A 15,644-nucleotide genomic window follows, 5' to 3' on the forward strand; every position below is an offset into this window, starting at 1 on the left:
GATAGGTGTACAAGAAGAAAATGTGTTCCCGTTTGTTAACATAGTTGTAAATTTAAACACATTCCATTCTGGAATAAGCTGATGCCAAATATGTTGGCCATCTATACCAAGGCTAGTCATATATATTTTGATGGAATATTGCTGACCTACTGTAAATTCCTCAGCTTCCCCTTAATTCATTCTTACTGGCACTCCAAATGGTCATCTTCCTGGAGAAGTAAAATATTCTGCTAGGTGAATTCAAAGCTAAAAGCCCTATTTAAACCCATATAAAAAACAAATCCTTATCTGCCTTTGGAACCTTAACAGTAAGGAATCCTTTTGGAAGCAACCTTCTTTTACAGGGTATTATAGGACTACAAACATCTTCATGTGCACCCGGGATGAGCAGTTGCTTTGAGAATTTGATTTTTAATTCCTTCTCTGCCAAGTTTCCTTTCAGATTGACCCCATCCTGGTGGTAAAGTCCTCCACTACCTGTCTGGCTTCCCTGTGCAGTGTGACTTTGAATCTAAAAGTTCTAAATATTAACATTTAAAAGAGCTCAGTGCTATTAGAAAGTATTTATTAAATGATTGTGCCTTTGTTCTTCCAATTCTTTGTAATTTTAGATGGTTGAGGGGTTGTGTGGGCATCAGTATTTACTTTAAGGTATCACTTGTATGGCAACTTTCATCTACAGATAACAAAAACTTTCAGAAGCTTTAAATATAGCAATATCGTGCTGCCTGTATTTCCCCTCCCTCCACGCTGCATTAAGGCATTTAACAAAGGAGAACATTTATCAATAGAGAGGATTAGATTACTTCCACAGTTGGGCAAAGGATAGTTGTTAGAGCCAACAGATAGAACTCAAGAGTTTGGGCTTCCAGACTCTTTTTTTAATCAGGTCTAAAAAAGCAGGTCTTCGTGGCTATTCCTCTTGATGTTATCAAACAGAAGCAATAACAAGGAAAAAGAAAAAAACTGAATTTAAAAATATTCATTTAATCTGGAGGAGGGGCAAGAAGACAAAGTATGGATGTGTATTTTGTGTGTATGAAGGTCACCTTTTATTTACATCTTAAAGAATGATAAATGGAAGAATTTTCCCAAGGGAAATGCATTACATGTACTGGTGCTTTGTATTCCATAATATTATGAACCTGACCCGATAACTGAAAACATGGTTCTGTTTTACTGTGAACTGTAATCGTTTAGTGAAAGTGGGGGGAGAAAGGGAATGCTCCACCATTTCTGATAATAGTATGAAGGCGACAGACAGTTCAGTAGTAGAGGGGAGAAACATATGGACTCACACAAGTTCCGAGTATGTTGTAACCTTAAAAAAAAAAATTCCCAACACAGACTACGGCCGAGGAAGGATTACTGTGAGCTGATTGCTCTGGACTTCAAACACTGGAAGTCATTCTATCATGAGGAGGGGGTGGGCGAGCGTGGGAGGGGGGGGTGGGTGAGAGGGCTTCTTTAACAAAGTCCTCCTCTCTCTGCACCCTCCCACTCCATTCACTTGCAAATCAGTGTGTGCCCAGAAGAGCCTGCTTTCCCGAAGCCCCATCACCTTCCCGTACTGAGCGCTGCAGTTGGAGCTGGAAGCGGTGGGAGCCGCGCAGGCTCGCGGAGCGGCGGCGGCAGCTGGGGCAGCGGCAGGAGCCCGGAGCGGCATCTTTCCTCCTCGCGGGTAACTAGGGGGGAAGGTGAAGGCGATGCCTCGCGCGGTTGGGGTGCTTGGTTGGCATGCGTCGCTTCGGTCCTCGGCTTTCCTTATGACTGAATGGAAACCAATCGGCTGGAGGGTCCCGCCGGCTCCCGCCGCGTGCCCGCCGGGCTCGGAGATGCTCCGGGGTCCCAGCCTGGTCCCTGGCCGCTCGCTTCCCCCCGAGGAGGCGGCGTTCGGCAGCCCGCGGGCGCGGGGACCCGCTCGCCCCCGGGCGGAGCGCTGTGCGCTGGGGCTGGCCGGGGGCGGGGAAGGACTCCCTCCGGGCTCTGCACCGGAGGAGGGCATCTGGGGCGCCCGCTGCCAGGGCGGCAGCTCCCTCCGCCGCGGCGCCTCACTCCCGCTCGGTCGTTTTTGCAAAGTTGGCAGCACCGTGGTGCGGCTAGCCGGCGCCCTTGGGAGCAGCGGCTCCGGGGCAAGGTCTGGCCAGGTGCAGATTGGCTCCCGGTCATTTTACACATGGTGATGCCGGTGGAGCAGGAAAACTTGAGCTCCGACGAGGCGGTGGTTAGCTAGGGACAAGGAGAGCAGGGAGCCGGGTTGCATTCACCTTCTTGGACAGTGTCTTCTGGTGGACATGGTGCACGAGGGCTGAGTGGAGTGGAAAGTCCCCGCTATTAGAAAGTGCATTTGTCTGCTATGGACCCCACAGTAGAGGAAAAGTCAGTGGTTCGGGAGCTGTTCCTGAAGATGACAGACCAGACGCTAAGTCCCGCTGTTAGTTAATGTGTTCTCGGGACAGAGAGGAGAGCGAGTGTATGTGGAGCTTTTATGGGCTTCTGACAAGAAGAAAACTGGCATGCTTGCTACTAGTCCCAAATGCATAAATTTCCAAGAGTAAATGATTGCGCGCTTGGTAAGCGGGTTTGTTTTGGTGTTGTTTTAGTTTATACATAGCTGCTTTTACAGAAATGGATCTAATCTTGGTTTCAAATATTCTTGTGTAAGGAGTTTTGTGACCAGTGATCAGAGATGCTATAGAGGTCAAGGTTTGGGGAGGGGGGGGAGAGGAAGGGGGGATGGAGAAGTGTTGTCACTGCTGCAATAAAATCCATATTTTATGGAGAGTTTAAATGCAGTTCTTTGTAAGTACGAGTGTACGTTCAACTAAGAAATTCTAGATGACATTCAAGGATCAAGAAGTTTAATGACTTGAATTATACCCAGAAAACTCATACATCTGCTGATGATATTTAAAGAAGGAACCTTTGTCCGAGACTTTGATCATGATATTCATGCTACAGAGTTTTATTGTAACTCTCAAAGTAAATTCTATGACCAGACTACTTAAGTAGTTATCTAAGACTTTAGTTTTAATTTGGGACTAAAGTAGAAAAAGGGGGAGGGAAAAAATTTGAGATACATATGCATATATATATATATATATATATACATACATACATAGAGAGAGAGACTAAAAATAGTCTTGTACACATGTGGCTATATCATGTAAAGACATACATCTTATGTATACAATTTTTACAAGATTAAAAGGGTTGTAAGATTCACTTTATGCATGCATTGAGGAAAAGGAAACAAGAAAAATGTAAATTTAATAAAGCATTTCCCTTGCATTAACATTGAGAATAATCTACAAACAATAAAGCAGTATCTGGTTTATTTTTCCTTTCCTGTTGGCTTTACCTTCAATGGTTAGCATAAGACTCTAAATGTTTCTTCATACATACATACATACATACGTGTGTATTTATAGTTTGCTCTTCCAAATGCTTTTGATCCATGGTGTAAGAGTGTTTTTATAACTGTCCTTGTTAGCTTTGCTGTTTTAAAGAAAACCAAGTCAACAAGTTGTGGGAAGGGAGGATATAAGGAATATAATCAATCAGATGTCTTCATTATGTCATAATGTGGTGGAAGTTTATGCTATAGGCCATATTTTCAAAAGAAAACTACTTTTGCTCAGGACCTTTAAAAGAATCCAGAATTTACTCAATAAAATCATTTAGATTTGTAAACCTTTCTTTAATCCTTGTAGATTTTGGCTAGTTGGGGGAGTTTATGGAGTGGGAGAAAGAAACTAAAGGTACATGTATATCTTTGTATCTCTTTTTATTTTTTTTAATATTTTTGAGGCAAAAGAAGAAAACTCTTTTTCAGAAAACCCTAAGAGGCAACAATATATTTTTCAAGGAAAATAGCAATGATTCAGTTCTACTATAATTCTCTGCCAATTATCTTTTGCAGCCATTATAAGGAATTAGAATGTGAGAATCCCTGAAGGGACTTTGTAATCCCCTTGGGATATTTAGTTTTTGCATTAATTCATTGCAATTACATTTCTCAGTTCTAATACTGAAAAGATAAAATATTAAAAACAAAAATCATCATTTTCTAAGTTGCTTGCTATCAGAAATGTACCTTCCACCCACCACTTCCATCAGCTTTGAAAGAAGAAACTAACTCTTAGAGGCAATATACCTTTTAAGGAGAAAACATCTTTTGAAAATGTTTTCTCAGATATATTGAGATAGCTAGGACTGAAAGCATAATTATAGACCCAAACATAGTGCCAGATAGTATGTCCTTTTTTTCTGGAAATGTTTCAACTAGTATATTGCATTTGGCAAAAAGTTCTGATTTTTAAATCAATCAATAGCATGGTTAACTTGGATGGAAAATGACCAAGTGTTTTTATGAAGGGCACCTTCTCTTCCTTAGGACTTGAAATGTGTGGACACCCTCCTGGGTCCTAGTTGCTCTGCAGTCATTTGTTTCCTCTTCATTCATGTAGATGGAGTGGTTTTCTTTTAATTATAGAAACTTTTTTGGTTGGAAGGGACCTCTAGTGGGTCATTCTGTGCATTTCTCTCGGCATTACAGCAGTAGGATGGGTTTTGTTGTCTAAAGTTTTGAAAAACATAACAGAAGCTTCTTTATTAAAAAAAAAAAAGAGGGGGGAGGGGGAAACACCTGTCTAACTCTTATGTGTAGACAGTGTCCTTTCATCTTTATTACTACTGTAGATGTCTCAAATTGGAGGTCCTCAAAGTAGTTACTTTGTTTTTCCTTGTCTCTAATTAAAGATTTAAACAAGAAGAGAATTTCACATATATTTAGATAAGATCAGTAACTATATGTTCACATTCATTGAAAATTATAAAATGAAATTTCACTTTTTTCCAGACCTTGCCAGGAATGTATTTTCTTAAGCAACTTTTTAAGCAACAATCTGATTTACACTTTACAATGATATGACTGTTATGATTCAAGGATAATAAAAAAACAATGGCTCTGAGGAAAGCTGTGAAAACAATTACCCTTTCAGAAATGTATAGAACTACACTTCTGTTGATTTATTGATTTCTTATTTAAAGAAATACTACCTTCATATAAGTATTTTTAAAAGAGGCCAATAGACTTTTAGATGTGCATGGAACCAATGGGGATTGTCTACTTTAGGCCATAGTTTTGCTTTATTGTGATGCTTTTGGGTACCCTTCTCCTTTAAAAAGCATTCCCTGGCACTTGGAGTTAGATAAGTTCTGTGTGGTGAATCAGTCTCTTCTGCTGACACTATGCAAGGCTCAACTTCCAATTTAAAAATCTGTTCTAAAGTTTGAAATGTGTTCCAAATGAGATAACATCCAGCACAAACTAGTTTCCTCATGTTCCTTGCTTAGTCATGGCAGCCCATTCTTTGGGGTCTGTAAGAATTAGGAGCTGGCTTATAAAAAGGGAAGAAAATGACTCAGTCTGAATTGCATTTCTTAACAGTGTTTCAGCTTAGCCAGTGTCTACTGAGTCTAGCTTATTTGTTTCACAAAAAAGGTGAAAAAGCAAATAATCAAACCTTTTCCTGCCTTAAATTGTAATGCATAATAAATATGAATATAATTGGAATATTGTACTAATAAGAGAGTTACTGAAAGGTGTTAAAAAAACAAGGAACTATCTGTCAATCCCACTTTTGTGGCAGTTCTAATGATTTTGGAGAAAAGGAAAATAGAAATATTAGGAGGAATGCCTTTTTTATTTAAAGGGACTTTTGTTTTGTTTTTTTGTTTTGTTTTGTTTTAAGAGGAGAGGGATTCAGGTGCTTTCCTAAAATTAGGTATATGATATTTTGTTGGATTTTCATTCTTCTAAAAATCAAATAGATTATAATATTTTAAAATGTCCATATCACAATGTTTCTGTCTTTTTATCCATCCCAGTTCTCGCTTACAGTAAATTATGTGGGGAGCTCCAAGACCTTCTGTGTCAGGCACCATCATTATTTCTTGTGGTGGATAGTTTTTATGACCTTTTAAGCAACCAGATAGAAAGGTAGAAAAGAATGAGTGATCTTTCAATAGGATAAAAATGTACCCTTAGCTCCTACCAAAAGATACATTAAAGATGAGTTCCTGAAACTAAAGAATAGCAGAGAAATGATTCAATAAATACTTCAGGCAAAAAAAAAAAAAAAAACTAGAATTGAACTAACCAGAACCTAACTGATGTACTCATATAGACAATTTAATGAAGTGATAATACTCCTTTCTGAAACATGCAATTATTTACACCATAACATATGTACAAAAGAGACTGGATTCATTTTTGCTCTATATTTTGATCATTCCAGTTTGTTTAACCTATTTATTCTCTTTTCACTGATTTTGAAGGTAATCGTTTGCTGGATTTATCATTTCACCTTGTTGAGATTTTTAGGCAGAGTTTAATTATAACTAGAAAGTTACTATGAAATTTGATTTGAAGTGGCATGTGCCTCAATCTTTTTCTAATGATACAAAAAAAACTCTTGTTGAATAGTTGGTCCACATGTCAACTGAAATCAAAAACCACAAAAGAAATTTTACTTAGTTGGGTTGTCCATGGATTAATAATGAATGAGCAAAATGGAAAGATGGAGAAAAAAGTACAAGGGCAAATTTTAGAAACAGAGATTCAGATTTGACATTTTTCTATATGTGGAATTACCATTTTCTATCAGAAGAAATGCAGGTTCATATGCATGATTACCATGTAGCCCTTGCCTGCCATGAAATGCAGATTTTAAGATGGTAGGCATTGCCTGAAGGGACCCCACTGTGTGTTTCACAGAACTAGAAGTGGAATGAAATCTCTACATTCATGGGTCAACTCACAGACTAACTCCTAAGAAAGTGATTTGAATTCTTATCAGAAAATAAATATTTCAGTTAGTTCTAACACAAAATGTTGGACCTCAGAGTTACCCTGCTTAGCTCTTTAAAAAGGTTTTTCCATAATAATTAACAGTTGTAGCATATCAACACAGGTCTAAAATAATTTACGTACACATTGTTTGCCACTATCTTCCTTCCCACACCAAAAAAAAAAAAAACCCTAAAGAAATCTATAGCTCATCTTCTAAAACAATAGTGATAAAAAAATACACCAACAGAAAAAAAATTTCAATTAATACTAAATACAGTGTTATGTGCTAGAGTAACTGTAATAATAAATGGTGGCCAAAGAGGTCAGAGACTAAAATTGAGGTTGAACCTGATGACAATCACACAGTAAAGTAAGTATAGTGAACTTCAGCTTCAAGTCCTTTTGATTTGATTCTAATGGAACAATCTGCATTGTTGGGGAACTAACAATGAAAATTGTGAGGGTAAGTGCTTGCCTGAGTCTAGCCATAGAAAGACCCATGGATGATATGAGAGGATAAATGGGAATATGGGAGATTCAGCTAATAGCATTTTATGTAGGAGGAGGCAGATTTTTGAGGACAAAAAAAATTTTATAGGTTTTTCATTAAAAAAAATTTGCAAGACTATTAGCAGAGACAGTTCTGTGGACACTATGAGCTCTTTAACTATAAAGAAGATTTTGGTGACCTAGGAATCCATCATTTGATTCCCATTGCAGTGAGAGAAGTCTTTATGGAGGAGAAGGAACGTAAAGAAATTGAATAATTTTAGTTTCTTTCTTGACAGCTATGATTTTTATCCACATGAGAGAATCTAAGGCTCAGGACTCTTGAAGGAATGCCTTCCCTCGGGGGGGGGGGGGGGGCGGTATTTCAGTGTACTTTTTACCTGATTGCCATTTTTAGGTAAAATTTTATATGGTTTCTACCTATCTGAAAAGTAAAAATACATTTTTTCTTTCATGAAATAACCAGTCATTTAATATTTCTTTGGCATCAAAATTCAATATGTGCATAAACTGTGATTCTTTCCATCACAAAGTATTATATCAACCTTATCAAACCTTATCAAAATACACTAGTATGTCACAGTATTGAAATTTACTTTCCCTGTCTTTACTTTGTAGATGTCTAAGTCTATATTTATATTTATTCATATATTTATATAATATATAGCAATATATTGTATTTGTACTTATGAGTGTGAGAATATGTGTAGTAATCCTTCAAAAGGCAAAGAAGTTCCTTGAGGCAGAGTCTGTTGATTTTGGTCTTGTTTCCTCAGTTAGTTAGCCAGTACCTAGACCTCTGAAGTCTTAAGAATCTGTTTGGAATTCATAAATGCTTGTTGACTGATTGATTGAAAAATGAAGAAAAGTCAAAAAAGTGTTTATTACCTAATACTGATTTGGTAACCATTGCATTTATGTTTTTCTGTTTTTCCCAAGTCTCATCGTTAAAATAACCTGCAGAAATTTAGCTATTCTCTAGATTCAGATTTTGCAATTTTTGAATTACCAACAGAATTATATATTTGGAAGCAAAATGTAGAGACAAATTATTTCAATCTCTTTATTTTACATTTTAAAAATCATTGGTGCAAAGCTTATCAAAAGTGTCATTAGGAGTTCATCCTTGTCATTTTCTTTTCCTTTCCTACTGATGAAAGTATTTCATTGATTATTGGTACTGTTAGATTATGGAAGCAAGTGAAATTAAAAGTCAAGCTAGGAAATATAATGGTGAATTTGTAGCAATTAAGTGTGTGTTGGGGGTAGGGAGGAAATTGTGTCCTATATTTGTACTTGTATGTGTGTTTATGTCTGTGTGTGTGTGTATATGTGTGTGTGTTTGTGTGTTTAACTGTTTAGAAGTGAAAATTGTTGAGATGGTGCTAAAATGAGATTTTAGCTCTTAAACTAAGATTTTCAGTATCTTGAACTGGTATATTTCAGCTATGCACCAAACAATAAAGAAATGAAAACTTCCTGTCATCTGTGTAAAGTGCATATTTGTCCATTTAGAACAAAAATAGACCTTTGAAGACCAATTATTTCAACCTCATCATTTTACAGATAGGTAGACTTAGGGTTAGAGAGCTGAAGTAAATTACCCAAGTCATATAAATTATAGATAATAAAGTCAGGAATGGAAACCAGGTCCTCAGACTTCAAATTCAAAGAGTAGTGGATTTCAGGGTTTTTTGTTGGCATTTTTTTTAATGCTGCAGCCAAAGAGAAAGGTAGTAGATAGAAAATTAGCCTTGGAGTCAGGAAGATCTATATTAAAATATAGCCTCAGACATAATAGTCATAACCCTGGGCAAGTCACTTTACCTCTTTCTCACTTCCCCTAGTTGTAAAATTGTTCAGGGTTGTCATGAATATAAATTGAGATAAGATTTTAAAGTACTTTGCAAACCTTAAAATTTTACAAAATGTTAGTAACCATTATTATTATTACTTTTAATAAAACCTTGTAATGTCCTAATCTATATCAAACCAGATGCTAGATATTAGGAAAAGAAAATATAGTCACCATAATTAAATCTCTTTTTTAATTTCAGCATAAAGAACTCTGGACAAATAGCACAAAGAACCTAGTTATTGTCATTGTTGCGATTTTGTTAAAGACCTTGTATTTTTGATGAATAATTTTACATTGAGAAAGTAATTGGTGTTTAGTTCTCTTTTTTGGACCCCAGTAGAGTGAAGAAGAATGATTATGCCTTTTAAGTCAGCAGGCCAATAACCAGATTAGTCAAAGCTGTTCACCTACTGGCACTTTTATTAAACCTCTTGTAAATAGAGGCTTGTAATTGTGCACTGAGAAGAACCTATTGACTATATTGGCTAGAATGCTGAAATTGTACTTTGTCCAATTTTCCTCAGAGTTTTTATGATATTAATTTGAGTACCTGGTTGGTTGGTGGATGTTCAACAGCACATGAGGAGTTGGTATTCAATTATCTCAGTTCAGTTTTACTCTACGAACCCGAAAAGGAACATCCTTAATTTGAAAAGGGTCTGATTTCTACACTAAACAAGGCTTTTCAAAGATGTCTATTTCAATTCCTGAAAATGCCTTTTCATATTATTTTTTTTAAAACCTCAGTCTTTTTTGTATATGTCAGTCATAAAAATAAAATGATCATCCATTTTGAGCTACCCTTTTTGCAAGGGCTTGTTTTGTTTGGTTTGATTTGATTCATTAATCCGCTGCCATTCCTGCTTCTGCTGTATTTGATTCTGAGCGTCCCTTAGCAACAGGTTCTAATTTTACTAGTCAAAAATGAACAGTCAGGCTCTGTTCATCACAAATTCAGAATATAACCTATCTATCTAGTAAATTGCCATGCAAATTTCTAATTGAACAAAGTTTAATGGCAACATTTTCCAGTTATTGCTCTTATCTCACAACCACTCATTTAAGGGAAAAGAGTTAGGATTTTTGTCAGGGTATAGAAGAGACTGAATTCAGTAAGGTAGGTAATCTGATAAAAATCAGTGCTACAGCTGGTTTCCTCTCTTTTTTACTCCCCCATTTGCCTTTTCCTTAGGAATAGATCTGTAGGTGGGTAGTACTTGACAAAAGGAGCTGAAGGAATTAGTTAGTTAATCAGTAGTGCCCTCTAGGAGAAGTCAGTCACAAACCTGAAAATATGAAAAGGTTTTGTAGGTACAAAAAATTTGAAACAACTAATGCATTCAGAAAAGGTATTATGGTCATGTTCACTTGCAGGCAAACAAATCTGGTCCCACAGACTGCATTCCATCTTTGAAGTGGAACAAGACAAAAGTGGCATTTTGAGGATTCCCATTGTGAGCTCCTGTTGCTTGTTTGTCCCATTTACTCATGGGCTTGCAAAGGTTTCTCGGAATCTTCTGCCCCAGCTTAACTGTCTAGCATCTTGTTTACTATATTTTTTTCTCAAAATATTACAATAAACCCTGTTCCATTCTACTAAGCCTTTTCTATGTTCCAAGCACTATGTTACACTTCAAAGAGTTAGCTAAAAATTTCATTGCTAGATTCTGTGGCAGGATCTATATTAGTTATGAGGGAAGGAAAGGACCTGACTTTCACCTAAAAAGGGGCAGATAGCTAATTTAGCAGAGTTAACAGGGACATCAAGTGCATCCCAGCATCTTAGATTAAGATTTGAATATAAAATAGAGATTTGAGGAATAATCATTAAAATAGCCAAAAGGTGGGTTAATTAGTAACAATGAACAAGATGCTTTTCTTTGTGCCTCTAATAAGCTGAAAGTATACATTAAGGATATGAATTTTCTCCAATTTATTATTGCATTAAAATAACTTTTTTAAATTATTTACATTCTGTATGACAATCTGATTGTCATGGCTACTGAGAGAAATCAGTCACAGAACACTACAACTCAACTGATGTTCCTTAATGATAATTAAGAAATATTCAGTAATGTCCATGACATCATACAAGAGGGTTTCAAAACATTGAATAAGATTGGTGTTGCATGTTAAGCTGAATAGCCTGGGTTCTAATGAGAAGTTGTAGAGGTTCAAAACCTTAAAGAAATGCTCTGCTTGTCAATTACTTCCTCATTCTGCTTACCTGACTGACAAATAACTACTCCCTAGAATGATTTCCAGGAAAGATTTTTGTAAGGTGCACTATAGGAATTTCTGCACAATAGGAATCTTTCAGGCATAAATGTAAGTAATTTTATGGGATAGATAAATTCTACTGAAAATAAAGAAGAAACTTTATTATAACATAGCTCCTCTGTCCCCAGAATAATTAGCTGAAAGCATCTGAGTAGACACTGTTATCTAAGAAGCTTATTTTCAAAATATGTTACACCAGTTTTGAACAAGATAGTATCTTAGATAAAGTTTTCCAACTTTATTTTTGTTCAAATCCATTCCATTCCAGTGAAAAAAAAAATTTGGCTTGTTATATTCTTTATTTTAATAACATCATATTTAATAATTCAGAATCCTTTAAAAGGGGTCCTGTTTCAAAGGAGGCCATATCAATGGTGCTCTGAAAGCCTGAGGGTATAAAGATGCTGATGGGGATACCTAGTCCTCAGATTCCGGATTACTCTCTCTTCCTCCTTTAGGCAGGTTTTTTATTAAACTCAGTATTAAACAATGTTGCCTGAAGCTTGATTAACAATTTATGTCTTCCTAAGCAGGATTAGCAGCAGTCTGTCATTTTGATTTTTTAATTCTAAATTTGCATCTGGAAATGGGGTAGGCCTCTAAATTTATATTTTCCAAATATATTTTGGTTTTCAGGATTCAAAAGTAAACTGAATGTTATTCTGCTATGATTTTTCTTTTAATAGTATGGTTACTATGTTTCATAATAAATCTTGACTACTTTAAATATAATTGTTTCTGCCTTAAATTAAATTCCTATTTTTTCAGTAATCCCGTATTTGATGTTCTATTTTTATTAAAACAATTTAAAGTGAAATGATGTGAGGAGCAAAAATCAGTTAGATGTGGTGAACATATATGTAGATGTAATCAAGGACATGTATATGAGGGGTTCTTTATCTTTCTGTGCCAAAACCCCTGTGGCAGTCTGATGAAGCCGATGGACTGCTTCTCAGGATAATAGAAATGCATAAAATAAAGATGTATAGGATTATTAAGAAAAATGATTATACTTAAACATATATGTAATTTATTTTTCATTCACTAAGCCCCCCCTTGAAATTTCTCCACAGACTCCAGGTTATGAATCTTTTATGAATATATGCATGTATGTATCTTTTATTGCATATGTGCATTTACACACACATATAGATATATATATAAAATATATGTACACATGCAAGTGTGTATATAAGATGTCGAAAGTTAGGGCAGTTTCAAGTTTTAATAGTTTAACACTACACTAAGTCTTTTGGGAAATGAGAGAGAGAGAGAGAGAGAGAGAGAGAGAGAGAGAGAGAGAGAGAGAGGTAGAACCAGATATATGTATATAGGGTATATACACATAAATACATTTATAGTGCAGAGAAAAAGTTTAGATAAAAACATATGTGTCTTCTTTATATGGGATTAAGTTTCAAAGGTAGGCTAGAGCAGTACAAAGTTCTGGCTTTGAAACTTTTATCTGCCATTTAGGACCTGGAATTTGGGCAAGTCATTGAGCTCTCAGATTTATTTGTATAAAACTGGAATAATAATACTGGTAGTACTTACTTCATAGGGGTATTAAGAAGAACAAAGATGGTAATAATATATGTGAAAGACCTCTGCAATCATATAAAGATATGTATAATATGAGTTTCATTAATCAGGAAAGATTTATTATCAGGAAACTTTATTCTCCATTTTCATCTTTTGAATGTATTTGTTTATATCTTTGTACTTCATGTCAAAATATGACAGATTTCATTCCTTTTTTTTGATTTTGGGCAGAGAAAAAGATAGTCTAATGCAAGGCCCCAGATTCACCCAAGTTCTTGTTGTCTTCCATATGCTTTATATTAATCCTGAAGGGGAGCAGTTAAAAAGTCACTGGCTCAGGGAAAATTGTGTCTGGAGCAAGGAACAAATAAAAATGCATTTTCTACTTATGATATAACAATATTATCAGATTTAAATACCAATGACAATAATATAGACTCTGAGTGATAAGACCTAATCTTTTGACTTCACATTATAAGTGTTTTATATAGCCCATTTTTATTTTGTTTTATATTTTTACAGTAAGAATTTAAAAAAGAATCATTACACCATTGAATGCTATAAATAAATAAGTGTACTAACTAACTAAATAGCTAACAGTTCTCTTCTGGCATTACTTTGATTTCCTGCAAAGCAATTCTATATGGATTCTAATCAGCTAACTTTATTACTGCAAGGAAGACTGGCTGCATTTAGGGTTCCTGATATCATCTAGATATTAAATGTTAATTATGGCTTTAAGAATACTCTGATTTAAACTAGTTGTCATTAAGCTGGTTGAATGGTCTTTGGTAAGTTCAATATATTTTTAGCCCCAGTTTTGTGATAACACCTTTAGATATTGACCCTGTAACCCTAGTTACCTAGAGGACATCCAGAGTGCTCACAATTAGGAGAATTGAGGGTGAGACTCCAGAACCTTTAGAATCTGCTTGGAATGAAGCTTTAATGGGCTTTATAGAAGAGCTAGAAGAGATAGCAATGGCTGGCCTGAGTAACCTTGCCAGAACCAATAAATTCCTAAACAGAGTTAATTGAAAGGTGATAAAAGTTCAGAGAGGAGGGTACTTGTCTTGAGTAGTGAGACACCCTTAATCTGGTGCCCTCCAAGTTCAAGACTGTTTTGTTTAGAAGAAAGAATTCTATCCTTAGAATGTGAAGATTTGGGTTTGGGTCATTGGCCTGACACTTTGGAACTTTCTTTGACTTTGATTAAGTCACTGAGTCTCAGTTTCATTATCTGTAAATTATAAGGATAATTATGAGATCACTTTCCATGCAGAGGAAGCATATTGTAAGTCATAAAGTATTATGTAAATATGAACTATTATTAGTTGTGGAGAAGCAATCAGGTGAGAGAGGATTTTTGATGATTATAAACTAAATATGTCTATATTTAACTAAATTTCTCTATTAAAGAATTTAAGAAAAACGAATTTCTAAAAGAATTTTTTTTAGTTAAAAGTGACTTTCTAAATATCAGTCCAGTCTTTCATTTTACAGATGGGGAAAATTGAACTCAGAAACCTCAAATGATTTCCCTAAGGTCACTCAATTAGTTAACTAGTGGCACAGTTGAAACTATATAACCAAAATTTCCTCTTACCCAACTCAGCAGTCTTTCTGTTTATAGCATATTGCCTCCCAAGAAGCAAGAAAATTATATCATTTGACTCAGGAAGAAGTTTTAAACCTTTCTTTAAGAGACCAAACCTTGGAAATGGCAAGAAAAAAGCTATGATGTCACCAGAGAAAGAGATTATTAATCTGAAGGCAATAGGAAAGATCTGGCAGAGTGAACAGAAGGACAACCAGAAAATTAGAAGAACTGACTAAGCTGAAGACAAGGGATGATCAACTAATGGGACAAGATATTTTGAAGCAGTCTATTAGAGAGATCGTAGTTGGTGTAGAGCAGTGCAGTTAGCTTTTTTAATTTTTGTAACATCTACAGTAGCCTAGAAAAAGGAGCAGATAGTGGTCACCTCAAAATGGACAGAAAGTTTTGTTCTGGAATCAATCAATATGCATTTAATAAATTCCTATTTATGTGCCAGGCATTGTGAGAGGTGCTGGAAATACAAAGAAAAAAGCAGGTGGAAAAAAAATCTCTATTCTTTGTCAGACTACGAACTAGTATGGATTTTTTCCTGTGGCCTTATATCTAAGTGTTGTTGTTTTTCTTTTCTTTTAATAAAACTACCCTTTGACATGTTGTGGCCAGACTAATGCAAATAGAAGAGTTGCTTCTAGCTAACCAGACTACCCAGTGGAAAGATTTTCTTATTTTTTTTTGGTAGGGATTCAAACTATAATGGTGAAATGCAGTGGAAATAAGATGAGATTTAGTAGGGACAAAAAAAAATAAAACTCTTCACTTGGGTTTAAAAAATCGATCAATCGTATAAGTTTAGAATGGAAGAGAGATATCTACAGAGCTGTTGGTGAGACACAACAAACAAACAAAAACTAATAGATTGTAAACTCAGTATAAGCCAGCAATATGAACTGGCAATCAATGATTTTATGTTGCATAAAAGCATATAGACGGCAAGATGTTGCAGTGCATAGTGTGCTAGGGATAGAGTCAGGAAGATA

At 35.6% G+C, this 15,644-nt stretch overlaps 1 protein-coding gene across 2 annotated transcripts in view; it reads left to right on the forward strand.

The window, feature by feature from the left end:
• The first annotated feature begins 1,609 nt into the window (after positions 1-1,609).
• The window catches only part of CDH6 (cadherin 6), a 167,910-nt gene continuing 153,875 nt past the window's right edge, over positions 1,610-15,644 (forward strand). Inside the window, exon 1 of one of the 2 annotated variants that reach the window (XM_074208328.1) lies at positions 1,610-1,681. The gene's annotated coding sequence lies outside the window, so the exon portion shown is untranslated. Of the gene's footprint in view, positions 1,682-2,135; positions 2,574-15,644 lie in introns of those variants that run through there. The other variant, XM_074208331.1, reaches the window with a different exon arrangement.

Source organism: Macrotis lagotis, chromosome X (genome assembly GCF_037893015.1).
Source record: "Macrotis lagotis isolate mMagLag1 chromosome X, bilby.v1.9.chrom.fasta, whole genome shotgun sequence".
In the NCBI taxonomy this organism is placed as follows: domain Eukaryota; kingdom Metazoa; phylum Chordata; class Mammalia; order Peramelemorphia; family Peramelidae; genus Macrotis; species Macrotis lagotis.